Source organism: Planococcus citri, chromosome 1 (assembly GCF_950023065.1).
Source record: "Planococcus citri chromosome 1, ihPlaCitr1.1, whole genome shotgun sequence".
NCBI classification, from domain to species: Eukaryota; Metazoa; Arthropoda; class Insecta; order Hemiptera; family Pseudococcidae; genus Planococcus; species Planococcus citri.
This window is the reverse complement of record NC_088677.1, coordinates 41832124-41850708: the sequence shown is the minus strand read 5'-3', so window position 1 is coordinate 41850708 and position 18585 is coordinate 41832124. Positions and strand designations below refer to the sequence as shown.

Here is an 18585-nt window from a genome sequence, read left to right as displayed (position 1 = left end):
CGTGTGATACACATATTCATCATGCGAATGATAAAAAAAGTCACATAAGAAACTTGTTTACGGTTTCCGTCTGGATTGATGCTTTCTGTAACGCCTTTAAATCTTCGGCGCTGATGCTTGGTGAAGACAAAAGATTGAAAAAATGACCATAAAAACGTTCGCTTTTATGAAATTAATTATAATATACTCGAGAAATGCGTGAAGGCTGTAGGTACTTGTACATCAACGAAAAAAATTGCCCTGTCTGAAACGAACCGATCAAGTAGGAAAAATTGCAACTTTGATAATAAAAAAATCATTAAAAACTCTAGAAAAAAATAAGCAATTATCATCAACAGTTTTACACGACTAGATGTGATAGGTAACGTACCTACATATAAAATACACGTGATCATGTAGGTAATTGGGAAGTTTGATTTTTTTTATTAGGTACACCATTACCTACCTATCTAATCAGGTGTGCAGAATACCATCGTTCGCCAAATAAGGAACATTCCTATCAAATAATAAAATAATACATATAAATTCTTGTGATCCCACATATATATATAGTCTTTTTATACCTACGGAAAAATTGTAGGTCGGTGGTAATCTCGAACATCTTATTATCACCAAAACCACAAATGAAATTTAATTTCGTCGAGATAATCAATCAATTAAAATCATGTAGGTAAATCGATAAATTCCCATTCGTCGAAGATTTATGACGAATACCCGAGCACATCAACGTAGCTGTGTGAATTAATCAATGATAAGTAAGTACACGAAGATGACCAATATTTCCGGTTTATTTCTTCGACAGAAAAAAATCATCAACTTTTTTATTCACCTATAAGTTTAAAACAAATATAATCGCAATTTGTACGTTATACCGTTACATAAAATGGTTGTGGATATTTTTGTGGATAAAGATTGTAACAAAAGTAAGACAGGTTGAGAAAAAACGACCAAATGACCATCTAGGGTATAACTGTTGCATAAATAAATGTTAGGTATAAGTGATCAGAGGTGTTTATATTGGTACGCTATTTTTTTTTTTTTTTTTTTGGTGTGTGTTTGTATTATTTAGCATTCAGCTAAGAAGTTGAAATACTAATTTGAAGAATATTGCATATCTCCGTTTTTTTAGCTAATGAGTATTCCAACTCCATCATGCGAATTTATATAAAGAAAAAAAAAGTCGAAAGAAAAATTAAATGGAGCATTTTTCTAAAGTTTGATAGCAATTTTTTTAATCCCGAAAAAATGCATAAAAACTTTGAGACATCACATTATATGAGTGCAAGTGAATTTTTGAAAGAGAAAAACACGAAGAAAAAATGAAAAATACTCGCTTATGTAACTCTTACGAGAGCTAGATACTAGATAGAGATATGTACTATAAAAAAAGAAGTAGGTACTTGACTACTTGCTTGCAAAAGTTTACTAGTTCTTCATTTTACCTATGCGCTTTTTTTTTCTTTCGTTTAAAATGAAACTAAATAAAATAACTAAACGGAAAATTCCACGCGCATAACGTCTGTGCCTACAATACCGCATAGGTAGTTCATTTCCAGGACGTTCAAAGACTACTTACTCATTATTCCATATTAATAACATATTTTCGGAACACAGTGGACAGTTATTCATTTTTTTTTTTTTGTTACTTTTATTTCGTCAAAACCATCTCTCGTTTGAAATACGTATAATGTAGCCTTGATCTGGTTGCGAATGCAACCGGAAGAACTCTTATCAAACGCTTCATGTTAGTCTATGTTCTAGTCCTGTGCGCGTAACTTAGGAACCCGGGCTGAGAAAATACGTAACATCGTGTTCGTGATACGTAAATGAATGGAACATCACATCTCTTGTAGGTACTTCGTAAGTTCGTACTTGTAGGTAGAGGTACCCACTCACGAAAAACATGAGATGAAAAGTTTCAGTATATTTTTACTGCTCACCACGATCAAAGGCAAACCAATTGAGAACGATAGCAAATTGAAATCTTAAAAATTACTTAATAATTCAAAGTGATTTTCTTTTCACAATTTTTCCAATCATAATCATGCAAAAATCTTTAGTTCAGTTCAACTGAAAAAAAAGCTCATTTCAAAAATCCGCTCTCTAAAATAACAAAATTTTTTTGAAATGGAATATAAGCCGCTTATTGAAGAGAAGAGGAAATGGCATCTGTGAATGTTTCATTTCACCAATTAAATTGTCGCTTATAAAGCATTGAAAATTATTTATACCCTACTTATTTCAAAAACTAGGTACCTATCCGTAAGTTTGAAATCAATTGAAAAGTTTCCAAATCACCACTGAAGTTTCAAAGAGTAAGTACTCAGTATCTACCTACTTAGCTAATGTATGTACCCACATAAAAGTGAAAGGGTGAATAGCATATAGGCACCTACCTCTCTTCCCCCTTTATGTTTACATAGGAAAAAAGACATCACCAACTTGCAAGAGATTAAAACAATTGAAGAGGATGAAATTTCAATTAAAATATACGATGGAGATTTTTCTATTTTTTAATATCCTATCTCAATTTTTTAACAATTCGAAGGTGGTAGAACCATCCTTGATTCTCCATAAATCTGAACATAGGTTTCTAAATATCCTATCTAAAACAAAATTCCAAAAAATGCTGGAAAAACTATGAAAGTGAAAATTATTGGCAGTGAATCTCAAATATTCCCTTGAACTCGCAATTTCATAAAAATTACTAACTTTAATTTCAAAATTTCTCCAACTTCTCATTTCTGTGACTAAATATGTAGGTAGGTAGGTAGGTAGGTGAGGTATTCGGCAGTTTTCGTTAATTTTCATGAAAAAAAGTACCCAATCGTTCAAGTGAATTTTTTTTACAACTTTGGGAGATTGAATTACGACGCTGCTTGAAAATAGTCATTGATTGTGATTTTAGTAAGTAGGTACTAGGTAGCGCGTGTTTTAAATATTTCGCAAGCGTAGGTTGGTATTTACACAAAAAAATAAAACGTCCTTTTAAAATACAAAAATGCCAAAACATAAAAATCACCCCGAAATGAAAAATTTTCCATAAATTCTTCGTAAAATGTCTGCCATTGATCACGAGCATACATCGACCTCAACCACATAATACGACCTCATCATTGGTAAAAATCGATATTATTTCCGTAAAACGCGTAAGAGTGAAAAAAATCCGCGTACGAAAGGAAATCATCTTTAACTTTTTAATTGGCAGATAAATACATCATTTAAATTGAATTTAGCTTGTCATATATTACCGTCCTATATTATGCATTTCTTAAGGAATGTGAAATCACTTCCGAGCAGTGTTCAGATGCAACGCGAAGCGATGCCCTCTCTCCGCGCGATCAAAACCAATCCGGCATCGGGTATTTCTCGATGGTAGGGCAAAAGTTATAAAACCATGTCTGACATTGACATCCGAGGTAGTGTTTTTCCTGGTTAGGTCAAGTTGAAGGAACATTTATTTTACGAACGTTCTGGTGCAATGGTACATCTTACATTGACCGTTTTTTCATGATTCGTATTTTATATTTTTATTGTTGAAACGACGTACGTTCTTCGGGTTTCGTTTATTTCAACTACTGTTCGGTTGCTGTTTTATCGGTTGTTTCGTACTTGCTAAATAAGTATTTTGTATTTTTTTTCGCGTTTTATTTTCATTTAAACTTACTTTTCCGATATTTTCTTTCGATTGTTTGTGACTGTGATATCAAAACAACTGCATCGATCAACCGCATAGTGAGTAGATACTGATTACACATTTATCTACCTATCTATAGATATTTATTCAATTGGTGAGACAGTTTTAATAGTTTCTTTCCAAGTGGATGTTTATTTGTGCAATTCAAAAAAATATATTAGGTATTGAAGGCGACAATTTAAAAAAATACAGTACACCTACATACCTATAGATATTCCAATCACTTGCTCATTTAAATAGATTAATATGGAACAAAATTATCAATTGGGGACTTGAGATGAACATAAAGGTACCTATCAAAATAATGTTCAAATCCGGTTGTTTTTTGAATTTCTAATTAGCTAAGTTAGGTTAACAGCGCAATTGATACATTGAATAAACCCTACCAAAATAATTTATAAATGATATCTCTGAGAAATTGTAGGTAAAGTACACGATTGAGAAAATGGTGGGTACCTACCTACAGTTACTGATGCAAAATTAAATATCCATACTTACTCACCGATCATTTTATAGTCTAATCCTTGCTACAAAAAAACCTACCTACCAACACCCACAAAACAGAAACTAATAAAATATTTCCAAAAATTAATGGAAAGTGAATTCGAAAAAATTTTACGTTTCCTTTCTGTTTCCAAAATTGTGCGGTAAAATGAAACACTCGTCTAATTAAAATCATCTGTTACGTTGAAGTTTATAACAGTAATTCTATCCAATCCGGTTATGTGAATGATCGCCATTTAGTAATAATTGTACCTAACTGTTAATAGTTACATGATATAACAAACGAGTTTTATCAGATTCTTTATTTGGTATTTTGTATGTACATTGTAGTTGTTTGTCATTTTATTAATCACTTTCTGCGTTGACAGTTCAGTTCATCGAATAATTCTCGAGTAATTTTGCTTTTATTTTTTCAATACATGTTTGTGTTCCTCACACTGGATCACAATCCCATTTTCTGTGATTATTTAACATCTTTTCTGTAAGCAAACGTTTTTACCTATAGGTACCTACTTAATACCTTCATTTCTTTGTATGACTTAAAACGAGAAATAGATTTTTTCTTCGGGTAAAACTAAAATTTTTGAAATAGTATCCAACATAGGTTGTGTACTCACATGGGTAGGTATGTTAAATATTTACCTGCATTTCCGAGTATCCCAGCAAGTTCTTTAAATAAATGTACGTGAATTGTAAATATTGTTAATTTATAAAATATTGAACAGTTCTTGTATTTTTGCATACATCAACTGTCTAAGCGTAACCTATTAATTATTAGGCGGCATGTATATAGGTCAATATTTACAAGTTACCTACGGTAAAATATGCACGTTTGTGAAAGACCGGTTTTCTATTAGCATAAACCATAACGTCCTCCGCACAGCGCTGCAGCAAATGATGTAAAGTGTTTCAATGTTGTCAAATTTTACAATCATTTTTTGATGTCGTATTCTATTTGGTTTAAAAACTACAGCAGTTGAAAGTTAGGGCAAGGGTACAAACAGAAGTAATGCCAATCAAGATGATTGAAGTCTTCAATTTTTTCAAAAATTTGACGAAAAATACAAAAAATAATGTTTGTAGTGAAATTTCAATCTTTTCAAAATTTTCACATTTCTAATCACATTGTACTTCTTCCCCATTTAATTTTTTTATGATATCGCATTCGAAAGGATAATATCGTTTTGGAATTAAGCATTCCTCTCCCTAAAAGTGCTTTAGTAGAAAACGGTCTGGAAAAGGATTCGTACCGCTACTGATATTGTATTTCTTCTTCGAATGATACTTACGTAGGACGTAACAACTTGGTACCTACATGTACTTGACCAGTTGGATTCGACCATAAGAAATCCCTGTCTATGATACCTCAACTGAGTGATGAATTGGAACGTCTGAAATGGGCACTTCAAGAGAATTCCTGCAGCATAATGAACGACTCTCGTTTTTTTTAAAACTTTGAAACTTGATGGTGGCGTTTTTCTTGAAAATTTAGGGTATCTACCGATTGGGAAACGTCTGAAAAACTACTTACCTACTTATCAAAAGACGAAAAAATGTTATTCTAAAAAGAAGTCAGGTACAACAAAAACGGTAATTTATCCCTGAGAAATTCAGTAAACATTTTCAAAATTGATTGAAAGGTGAAATTCTTGACCAAAATGCCGGGTAAATTATCTGAGTTTTTTTTTACCGCTTACTGCTTTGGAAATGGAAAAAAATCAAAGTATAACTTTTAATATCTACAAAATGAAATGTTATAAGCTCACCTATAGCTAAATATGTACTTATTCATATGTATTGAGTTTTTCTTATTTTTTTTTCATTTCAACTCAAAATTTCTTGAAAAAATTGACTGGTAACGCCACCACGTTTGAAAATTTTCAAGTTGACCGCCCTCGCCCTCGCCCTCGTCCCTTCCCTTCCCTTCCTTTCCCTTTCACTCTTCATCAATTATACTTTGCTGGCTTATACTTACAGCGCTGTTTTAAATATGTACTTACCTACTTACCTAACTATCTACCTATTTATTATCCTATTCGTGATTTTTAAAATTAGAGCCCCAAGTTGAAGTGCGAATTGGCAACGCTGCATCTTACTTAACATAGTAGCATATATGCCTCGTATTTATGTGTTATGCGAGTCGTGTGTCTCATGACACCAGTTCGTACCTATATTTCTATTGAATACGAATTATTTTTTAGTTGGAAAGATGGCGAAGAATGTAACAGTTTCCTTATTTGAATTGCTCATTTAAATTTCATTGTGTTTCGCGGTGTTTGTTCTAGTCAGATGTTAAATTTTGTCTATGCTGCATTTATACGTCATTAAAAATTTATTATTCTTTGGAAGAAGAGAAAAAAAATATCCAACATTGAAGAGTATTTAATTTTTATGCAAACATTGAATAGTTGCATTTGAAAAAAAAATTGAGGACGCAATATGCATAAAATTTTCCGTTTAGTCTAATAAGCTGGAATATTTTCATATGGCTTTATGAATGATCATCTTTTGATGATTTCTGCTAAAGAAAATGAAAAATGTAGGTACCTAAGTTTAGCCAGGTGATGTGTGCCATACTATCAAGTACCTACCTTCAGAACCTTCATCTGCAACAGAATGTAGGTACAAAGTCAATTTATATTCAAAATAAAAAAGAAATACCTAATAGAGCTCACTTTCATCTACGTAGGTAATTTATTGTACACGACAATTTGTTTGTCAAGGTGCGGGCTTTGTCAGTGAAAGTTTTTCGTTTTCTGTGAAATTAGATGAAACATCAAAGTTCACCGAGAAAATACATATCTTACCCTAATATCTGAATAAGTTGCAGTTCTGCAGTGTTGGATGTACGATTGATGCATATAGCTATAATAGGTAGAGGTATACCTTTTCAGCTCACAGCTGAATAGGTACAGATTGTACCTAATTTACACATAATGTAATGAAAATTTGAAAAATTGAACAAATGCTTTGCTAAAAGATCAAAAAAAAAAAAAAAAAAACTGGAAGTGAAAAAAACTAGTTAGGTACCTATTGGTAGCCTGAGTGATACGTTACTTTCAGAATAGCGCGTACAACAATTGCAGTTTCCTTTTTAGTACCTAGTCTAATATCGATGCCTACATAAAAGAATGCAATAAGGAAACGGTATCTTCAATATCGCTGAGATGAAAAATTCTTCGTGTATTTTTCTTTTCTATTCTTGCCGTTCAAATACACAATCACATGCGACACGAAGGCTGCGTTGTGTTTTGATAATAGACTAATAGTGTACCTGAACTGGACGTATCGAAATCCAATAATCGTAAAAAGTATACCTATACCTACTTTTTCATGCACACGTTCTTATGGATATGGATAAATATTGATACTAGCGTGAAAATTCAACATCACACTAGAGTATTAACGATGGAATTAATATTTGGTAGGTATTATAGCAGAAGTGCAGAAATTTCTATCGCAGTGATTTAATTTAACATTTACCGAAGATGTGGAAGCCGCGGTAGAATAGATTTCCAACTGAATTTTTAAAAAACTTTAAAATCTCAAAAATTACCAGAAAATATTGTTTTTGATGGTTGTTGCATTGAAATGTATCTACTTTTCGATTATCTTCTTATAAAAAATTGTTTGCAAAATAAGAGATCTGCTTTTAATGACGACCAGAAATTCATTCAAAAAAAAATCTCAAAATTATTCTACCTACTCCCTCTTGACCTTGTTGTTGGTGATCAATGGTCATTTCTAAAAGTCGTATCGCTCTAGATCCCCCCTCCAAAAATCATAACAATGGTAGTCTGGGTAATCTTATCTCTCTTATTCTTCCAGCTGAGTTTGAATCCATCGTGATCCGTGTACTTGAATTCGAAAAATGTGTTCACTATACCTACTCTGAATTCATCATTTATGAACCTTTCTTATACTACTACATAGTAAGTAGTACCACATGCAAAAAGTAATAAAACATTACTCATAACTTCGTGAGTTGGTAGGTACATTATACCTCTTACATTTGTCATAGAAGGGGTAGGTATATTTCATCATTTCAGTAAGATATTTTACAGGTACACCTGTTAACCCTTCATCTGGACTAATAAAACTTTAACGTTCTGTACTTGAGAATTTTGAAAAAAAAAAAGAAAAGAAAAAAAAGAATGTACAACACGTTAGTCTTTTGTTGCAGAAAAAAAGATGAAATTAAAATAATTTCAATCGAAGGCACGCCTTTTACGTAAGTGCAATAAACTCGAAGCTGCTGGCAATTCCTATTTCCAACTAGTATGTAGTCGTGCCATGCACCATATGGTAATCAATGCTTCACCTAGCACCCATCTGAAATTCAATTACAGTAGTGTAATTGGCAGCGTGTAATTATAATGCTTTCTTTGGTACTTTGTTTTATCAAGTCATACATTATTTCTCCTCCGCCAATTCTTTACCAAAAGTGGAAGATAATTTTACACGAACGGCATTTTTTCTTTTCGTTTTAAACTCGTAAGTGCAGAGTAAATAAGTAGGTTTGCCCTTTTTAAAAAATCATCCGTATCCGGAATCCGATGATGGAAGTATAAAATGCCGGTATCTAAATCTAAGTAGGTATAGGTACTAGGCACTGGGTAGAACGTAATTACCTTTTAGAAACTTTTTTTGGAAGCAGATTTAGGTAGGTAATTATTTTTTCCACTGCTTCATAGAAATTTGTTTTTATTTTACAAAAAAGTACCTATGTAGCCTATTTAAAATGTTTGAATATAAGTAAGTATACTTACTTAGATAGGTAAATAACGCTATTTTATTTTTGAAGACAATTTTACTCTTTGCCATTCCATTTGATCATCGGTATGTATTACAAACACGATTGAAAAGAAGTAAATGTTTTCTTTATTGCTATACTTATCCAGAAGATCAGATTAAGACCCCGTGAGTGTGCAGCCGAGTTATGAGAGATGTGGTTACCGGTTAGAGTAGGCAGGTAATTTCAAAAGGCGTCTACTTTTCAAATACATGTCAAAGATAAGCTTCATTTTCATCATTAATTACCTACAAACTCTTATGCAGAGTGAAGTTGATGTTATCAATCAGGCTTCTTATGAATGTTCACCTTCTTCAGTCGTATATCATACCATTTGTTAAGTATCTCAGCCCAACCGTTTAACCACATGATTAAACTACGATAATTACCTCCAAAATTAAGTAATTAACAAATGTATGTATGCCTACTTATGTACATTATTTTAATTGCTTTCAGGTTTCTGTTTTGAAGTGACAGTGGGTTTTTATTTATCGTGATTTATGTGATATAATTTAATTAAATCCAAAAATAAATAAAAATACGAAATCATACGATACGAGAATTCTCAAAACTTACATTTTTCAAAAATATTTTCACTCGCAGTCCATCCAATTAGATGGTTACCAAAATAAATTCGAAATAAACTTCCACATTAATTGTTGGTAGTTCAAATAATTATATGATCTTGTTAACTCACATTTAAACTCTTCAATTCGAGCTGGAGGAGCAGTGAAAACGTGAATCAGACTAAAATCAACTTTAGTTTGCCATGTACCAAATACATAAATACTTGACAAGTGGGTACCTACTTACTTACTTGCAGAAAAATTGAAGGTACATAATTTGGTATCGCCCCTATACAAATTAAATGCCAAAATTTTCAAAAAATTGAAATTCAAACTTTGAAAAAAAAATTTTGATTTTCTATAATTTTCTACTCATTTTTTGACACTTCGGATGAAAATTTTTTCATTTCCTTGTTTTTTTTTCTCTCAATAATATGTCATAGGAAAACAATGATCCATGTTTAGCTTCTTTTTAATGTAAGCTCATTTTCTCGATCCACAAAAAGCAAATTGTACCTACGTCGAAAAATCACCTTAACGCTAACTTATGTACCATTATTTATAATAAAAATAGGGGCATCCTAACAAATTTTGCATTGAACATCAATACGAGAATATTCAAAGAGTATTTATCGCAAGAATGCTTACATTTGATTAACTCCGACGAAATGACATACTTAGTTGTGGGTTGTCAAAAACTAATTCACACGTGATTATGTGACACTATGGCCATAATAAGTGATCGATTTGAAATGAAAGTAGGTAGATAGGTACGTAGGAAAGGTATATTGTGAGAAAAAAACTAGGCTGACCTAAATCACCATGTGATAAAAACTCTTAAACAAAGCGTACCTACGTATTCGACAGAAAGCAACACACGGATTAAACCAGGTGTCCGCATCGCAATAAATTCTACACTCGAAGCACTCGAAAAATGAAGTAGGTACTCGTATAGGTACCTATACGTAAAATAAAAAATTATCCAAATCAACGATGCTCGTTATTCACAGAAATTTCATTATCAACGGGTAGTATTTAAAGTACCGAAATTAATATGTAGTAAGGTGGGTTAATTCATTTGAACATTGATTGAAATAATGAATACATACGTACCAAAAAAATAACAGACCACGTGATGTCATACTAACGGAATTACAAATATGGTGACCTAGAGCTAAAAGCACCGCGCCTCGCCGTTGACACACTATACGAACACTTCACACTACTTACAATTTATTTACCATTTGATCTTACCTTGAACTTGCACGATTTTACACTGGATTTGGAATTTTTCACATAGGTACCTACTTCTTTTTTACCACTTTTTTTATGCGGTACAGCTCTTAACGTTAGCGAATACTGGAAAAATTCCTGATTAGTAAATAAATAAGTATTTTTGGTTTTCGATGCGTGACACATTTCCGTATGTATAATACACCTACACCTATACCTATAGGTAACTTCGAAGGAGAAAATACGAAATCGTGACATAAAACTTAATATTCCGCATCTTGTGGTTCAAGTCCAAGATACCAAAAAAAAAACTTTTCGCATTTTGTTAGGTATTCTAAATACATAAATAATAGGATGCATGTTTCCTATTGGGGGTCCTTAAACTGACAGCGATCCATCGCCAACTTTGCCCCATATTTTCAAAAACTTCATTCTTAAAGCGATTCCTCAGGTAAAATACTTAAGTGAACATTGATGTAGGTAACTGAATGTGTTCTTACAAAGGTTAGTGATGACTGATGAGGAGCAGAAGGTACTCAATTTTTTTTGTAAATTTTCTATGAATGATTTAGAATAAAAAATTAGGAATGAAATTATTCAGAAAAGAAAAGAATAAAGAAAAATACAAATTTAAGATTTTGGAATTTTGAATTCAAAAAAATATCCGGTTTCTTTCAATAATTTATCAAAAAACTCGACCACAGAACAATGATTTTCCACAAAAGTATCTATATCCTGTTACGTATTTATCATCATCAGGTCGTTTCACGTCGAACAAACAATTTTTAAAAAATGAAAAAAAAAACTACATGATAAAAATCAATACATACACAATTTATTTTAAAAGTCGTTTGAGGAGAATAAGTAAGAATATTAATCAAAAACAAAATTTAAATGAAATGAAAATTTCGTCAAGTTTTGATTTTGATCCTGTTTTGGTGATTGTTGAAAAAATGCTGAAAACGCCTACTGGCTATACTATTGGCAACATCGCAAAAACAAGTGTTTGATGAACGATCACTGCCAGTTTAAGGACCCCTTAAGGGTTTAGTTGAAAAGATTTTGAAAAGTTGTGATTCATATCATCATTATTGGCATAAAATCTATACTCATAATACGCCTCAATTTAAAGTATGCTGCTAATTAGTTTAGTTGATTTTTCACGAGAAAAAAAACGTAGAAAACCCGCTTTCCCTCTTTTTTTACCTAAATGAAAATTCATATCCTGGTGCAAAGCAACTTCAATGCACTCGCATATAAGGCATTGTAGGTTACTTTACTCAAGTCTAGAAAAACTCCCAAACTATTGCCTATCATAATTTTCCTGATAAAGTTATAGTTGCATCCTCAACGATATGACAATATAACTGTAATGTTACTTAACAGATTACTCGCCAACGAATACTTCAGACGTGAAGAATTTCCATAATTCAACCAAGTGACCCTTGAAAATGTATCTAGACCTGTTGTGAAATTAACCACCATCTCGAAACGAATTCCACGATTTAGGTGCCTAAATCTGAAAAGTCTGATTTCTCATGTTCAACTGTATAAATTCGAACAACAGGTTAATCTTTAATGTAAGAAAAAAAATAACAGTATATCTCTAAATATACTTAAATAAGTAGATGATTTTTAGGTCAATCAAAAAGAGTTATAATTTTATCCACGAGATGCCTAATATGTAAGTATGATTCTTCGTATTATGCCAGGAATTCATAAGAGCATAAGGATTATAGAAAACGAGTCACGTTGAATACAAAATCAAATTATATAAAACGAAAATAGTGCACGAGGATGTTGGTACAATGAGCCCATAGAATAGAGATAAAAATGACACGTAGGTATCTACTACTTGAAGAAGCAGTACTTACCTACACTGGGCATATAACGCAAGTAAATGTGAAACAGACATTATCTAATTTTCGATCACTTGTGATTTGAAATTTACTTTTTATTTATTAATTTACGTCGGCTAGGTTCTGGTAGTTCGGCGAGATAAAAATCAATTTGCGAAAATAAAGTGGCATATCCTGCAGCTAGACATCAACAATAGAATACATTTTTTATGTACCTCTCTACCCATACCTATAGGTAGATAAAGATGATATGTACCTACATGACATTCAAATGATTAATGGTTGATTGGCGCTAAAATAATTCACAGCATGGAAGATCCATTATTAAGAGTCTTTCATGCAGTTATGGATATGTTCCTAACTAAACTGCATTACCTACTGTTTGTTGATATGCAAGAGTGGTTTTCGATGATATGATTGTTGAATAAAATACGTAGATATACGTACATATTTGAATAGTTTTTATCTGTGTTTTGTGGCGAAAATGAAATTTTAAGGAGCTAAATTTTTTCAAATTTTGATCCAAAAAGAATTGGCTGAATTGGAAAATAACCTTACAATTAGAAAAATTCTGAAAATTGGTAACTCGTTTGAATAAAAAATTTCCCATTATCTTAGAAACTTTTAGAGCAAAAATAATTTCGATTCACCAATGTAAAAAATAAAATTCATTTGAAAATCTCACTTTGACGTTTTATTATTCTATTATTTCAGAAACTAAATATATTTGAATTCTTTCACTATATGTATATAGGTATTAGGTACCTACTCCTTTTAACGCCGACGCCCTCGCATTCAAACGAATCAAAAAAAATGCATGGTAATCGACCGAGGTACCTAATTTTAATACCTAGACAAGACAGATCAGTGCGCCAAATGCATAAATAACTGTAGCATTTTTTGAACATTCTTACCGCCTCTGCATCTTCGACATTAATTTAATTTAGTAACTTTATCGCTGCGGAAATCACAGTAAATATAGTAACGGCACTTTTGATTTATAGCATTGTTCCTTCTCTCGATAGTGATGGCTTTCTGCTTCTTCAACTTTGCCGGTTACATCTGTAACACACTATAATGTAGTAGCGTGTGAAATCATTACTTTTTGTGGGATACGATCAACGACTCTCGTTCTTCTAGAGTCGATTTTAGTTCCTCGACGCGTTGTCCGTTGATAATGATAATAGGTAGTAGTAATCCACGTTAACCATCATGCAAATGGTATTTATACGTAATTGACATAAAAATGAAAATATTTACGTACAAAATTTACCCTTGGATATGATTTTTTCAGCAGGGATTGTTTACTTTGTAAATTTAATGGAAGATAAGAGGAGGGGGTACCTATAGTTTTGACTTTTGAGCTTGTACTCTTAGGTTACCAATGAACCAATTTTTGATCTAGCGCTGTTGTAGCCTCCGGGCCTCTGGATTGGCTTAAAACAGAGTAGGTAGGTACGTACCTACAATTGATTCGGGAGATCAAGTCGGGCTTTTAGGTACATCGATTTTAAAATTTTCATCTCAAAATTTACCTATACTCTAGTAATATGTAAAAAAAAACAAGCATCAGCTATTCGCTGATTACGATAGAGTTTTTGCATATTTGCCTTTTGCTTATTGGCTGCTTTAATGCTTTATAGGTTCATACTTATAGGTATTCTTTCAAAGGTTTTTTCAACAACTCTTGATGGCATGGACATGATCAACATAATCTCACCTCAGACATTTAGGTACCTACCATCAATTCGAAAATTGATTTGTCTGAATTTATCATTTCTTTTTATTTCTTGTTAATTGAAAGAGGCCCGATTTCTATAAAACTGAATTCGAAAAGTAATTTACCTATTGCCACTTAAAAATTGCGTTGAAATTGAAAATTCAATGAAAAAATGCAAACAATGCTTATATGTACTTGATGTAGTTTTTTCGTGCATCGCGCAAAACTATTAAAAAACATGATATACATACTCGTATCTATACTTGTAGCCTATTTTCACTTTTTTTAAGAGTTCGTCAAAAAATTCGAAAATTCAATTAAAGCAGCTCTGCTGTATCAATGAGCCAAATCTCAGCTTGATTGGAAGAGATTATTCGAGCAAATTTTTTAAAGGGGTGGGGGTGTAAATTGTAAAAATGACTACTGAAAATTTTTTCGTCATGACGAAACTACCGCAGGATTGGCTGTTTGAAGCACCTCTGAAGAAATTTTAAATAAGCAAATAATGGGAAAACTTTGATCATACTTAGAGCAATCTTTAGGGGCGATTAATTTTTTGAAATTTTTCGTAAAGTAGGTATCGGCATTTCAAAAATTTAGTTACAGATTTATTTAAAGATTAAAATTATGTATTTTGTTGGAAAAATTGACGAAAGTCTATTATAAAGTTTCCAAAATTCGACTGACTTGGATGAAATTTTTTCGAAAATACTGACTAAAAAACGACTCGGCGAGGAGGTTGACACCCCTTCTGTTGATTGGAAAAGGAACAGACGAATTGCAAAAATTCCCTTGTACTTACATATGTGTAAGATTTCATAATCGATTAACTGTAGTTCAAAACATATCCGCAATGTTTACTTTTGAAATAAATTAATTTTCCATCGACCTACTTTCAAAAAATTTAAAGTAGGTTCAATTTTCACTTTTGAAATACGATAACATTTTATTTATGATAATTTTTCAGCCGACCAAGTAACCGATACCTACGCCACTTTTGCTCGCCAACGCCATAGATAGTATTTGTTTAGTATATACCTGTAGCAGTTTAATAAAAATTATACCATTTCCCTGAACTTGACTCGTCGAAGAATATGGTGAATAAAAATTACCATACGGGCTAAGTAGTATAGACGAGAAGTAGCCGATGATAATGTGAGGTGTAGATAAACTTCTACATTTCGCGTATTTTTTAATATTATTGGTAGGCTAATACTGTAGCTTAATGGGATGTCGATAGCGTTTCTTTAGGAATTGTGCATAGTGTACACTCACCTATACTTACATTTTGTATGTTACGATGTCAGGGTCATGTGTGAATTTATATGTAAAAAATGTCTTCTACGTCACATCTGCGTGTGTTCCGCATGTAATATAAGAAGCTATCAAAGGTGTAAAACCGCAAAGATTCTTTATCATTTGCTCGAATGACTATTTCATCTCTACTATGTACTGTTGTAGTATTTTATTAAGAGCACCCTATTACGACTACGAGTATCTATTAGTTTGTTGTTCGGTTTTTTTCTCAACATGCTTTCCATTTTAATATTATGATAGGTATGTGCGGGTTGGCTACATACCTATACACCGATTAAATCTCGCTTTCGTTTCGAATTGCAGAATTCATGTCATGAATACGAATACCTATTACCCTACTATAGGTCACAATGTTTGTACATTTTTCAAATTTTTTTCAACCGTGGTATTTTTCGTTAAAATTGTTCGAATATATGACAAATTCTTTACGTCTGGGAAACGCATAATAAATCAAATTCGAATGCTTCGTGTTTACGACAATACTTCGCCCTGCTTGATGAATCTGAGTTTCGTGTGAAAAATCGATGCATGATCGAAATGAAATGATCGTTTGGTTATGAGAGATTCTAGATGTCTTTTCCTTAGATCAACAAAGATTTGTATTTTCCAATATTTATTTAGGTAGGTACATATTTATTTTATAATTTCCAGATCGCCAGATTCTTTCTGAATAATGAAAGCATTTACATTAGGTATCGGCGCGGTCTTCAGAATAAGGTTCAACGGTATGATGAAATTGGTAATATTTTTAAAAGGTTACAAACTGAAAATCTAATTAGTTTCAGTAGAAATTAGGTACCTACTACGTAAGTAACTGTCTAACCATAGATCTTAATAATTTTTGGATTTGGATTAAAAATTAATATACTTAATATGATGTGTCTAAGTCTGTGAATTATGGAAAACACTCGTATTCCAAAACTTCTCTGAAAAAATTCAATAGTAATAATCCAATAAATGACTAGCAAAGAATCCAAATTTCAAATGCTTCTTGCACTGAACTAATTAGCGTAATGCATTCTTACAAGAAATTATGGTTATGGTTGACGCAAATTAATAGCAAGGAAAAAAGAGAGCTGTCCGAAGTATGTACTTGTAGCTATACCTATGTAGTACCTACCTCACTGGCAGAAGTATCCTCCCTGTCCTCGTTCTCTACAGCACACTCTTCATGCAGGCGTGGTAAAAGTTTTAAACGTTATGTATAATTTTAATATGTTCAGAAATTATCACATGGAATTGAATAGAATTATTGTAACCAATAATCTACACCAAGTTATAGGTTACAGAAAGCACATTAATTCATTATAATAACTTTAATACGATAGCGGTCGTACACAGAAACGCCATGAAGTGACTAATAATTCGAACTTTATTCCTTGGCACTCCAAGTCTGAGCAGCGCCGAGCCGTAGAAGCACCTACAATAAACTCATTATGAAACGCGAATATGATGTGATGAACTTTGCAACGCTTACTTTCGTTTCAATTGTTCGTTAATTAGATAAAGATTGTTTGCAATAAAAAATCACATCATCGATGATTTTCGATTGAAACCAGCCTATTGACAAATAAACGCTACTTACACCTTGAAAATATTGTAAGTATCTACCTGTACCAGTAATACCTATAGCTAATTGGAATGAGAATACCGCCTCACCTCCTGTCTTAATGTTAACGTTGTGATGTGAACTCGATAAATATTCGTGACGCTTTCCGCATCATGTAAAGTTGATTACTCTATGTAACCAAGAACCAAGTTGAAGCTATTTTTTTGTCGTTAAACATTTACAATTACGACTCCCACATCGAAATCATTGATTTTACCAAATTTTCTCGACGAACTTCAATTAAGTTGTAATACCTAATTTGTGAATTTTCCAACACAGGTATTTTAAGACTAACGTAATTCTTAACCAGTTGTACATAAATTAATTTCGTATTCTGTACAACCAGACGTTCATGAATCTCGATATAACTGTTTCCTATATTACATCAACTGATGAATTCTTTAAATTGCGGTAAATTTACTCGTCACAGCTATTTAGTAATAATGTTTTAAAAATTATAATCGACTGCTTTCTTAGTCTAAAATAACTCGAACTTTAACGTTTTTTCGTCTTCTTTATGTTCATTTCCCATTCGGAAGTTGTACGTTCGTCCTGTAGGTACCAGCTATGTCAGAAGGTAGGTGCTTATGTATAAGTACCTACCTAAGCAACCGAATACTAAATCGCGAATTCTAAAGTTTTAATTTTAATTCTTAATTAAAGGTTATACCTATATGAAAAAAATTTAAACAAAATTATACTTTCTTTTGACGACAGCTGGCGGAAACATCATTACACAGACTCATTATTAAAATTGTACTTATAGCCTCATGAGCATTTTTCTTTCCATTATTTTTTCATTACTCATGTGTGGTGTGAAGTGTACCTATACCTATACTTGTATAGAAAATTCATCATCATCACTTCAGTATACATCTATTATATTTTGAAGATTTTCCCCGGCTCTTACGATGATGATGATGATGATAATGATGATATACCTACACCTAGTTTAAAACTTCAAAGTTTTCCTTACTTGGAATTGCATTTTTCTCTAAATCTATTCTAACGGGAAGTTTTGCCATGTATGGATGGATACGATGGCTTTGAATACCAAAATAGATATTTAGGTAAAAATTAAAGTCAAAACAATAAACAAGTAGGTCAGCTGAAAATCAGAATGTTGGTTCTGTATTGTCAGACAGGTCACTAATCAAAAATTAAATTTTTGGAACATTTAAATAAGTACGTATACCTACCTAGCAAATGACTTGAACATGTGTGGAAATACTGACAGTAGTGTCACAATACGGACTACATTTTTTAATATCAATTGAAATTATCATGT

General features: G+C 32.2%; 1 protein-coding gene across 2 annotated transcripts in view; it reads left to right on the top strand.

The window, feature by feature from the left end:
- Window positions 1–3397: 3397 nt before the first annotated feature.
- tyn (trynity) overlaps window positions 3398–18585 on the top strand; it is a 58258-nt gene continuing 43070 nt past the window's right edge. Inside the window, exon 1 of one of the 2 annotated variants that reach the window (XM_065344939.1) lies at window positions 3398–3735. The gene's annotated coding sequence lies outside the window, so the exon portion shown is untranslated. The remainder of the gene's footprint in view (window positions 3736–18585) is intronic. The other variant, XM_065344940.1, reaches the window with a different exon arrangement.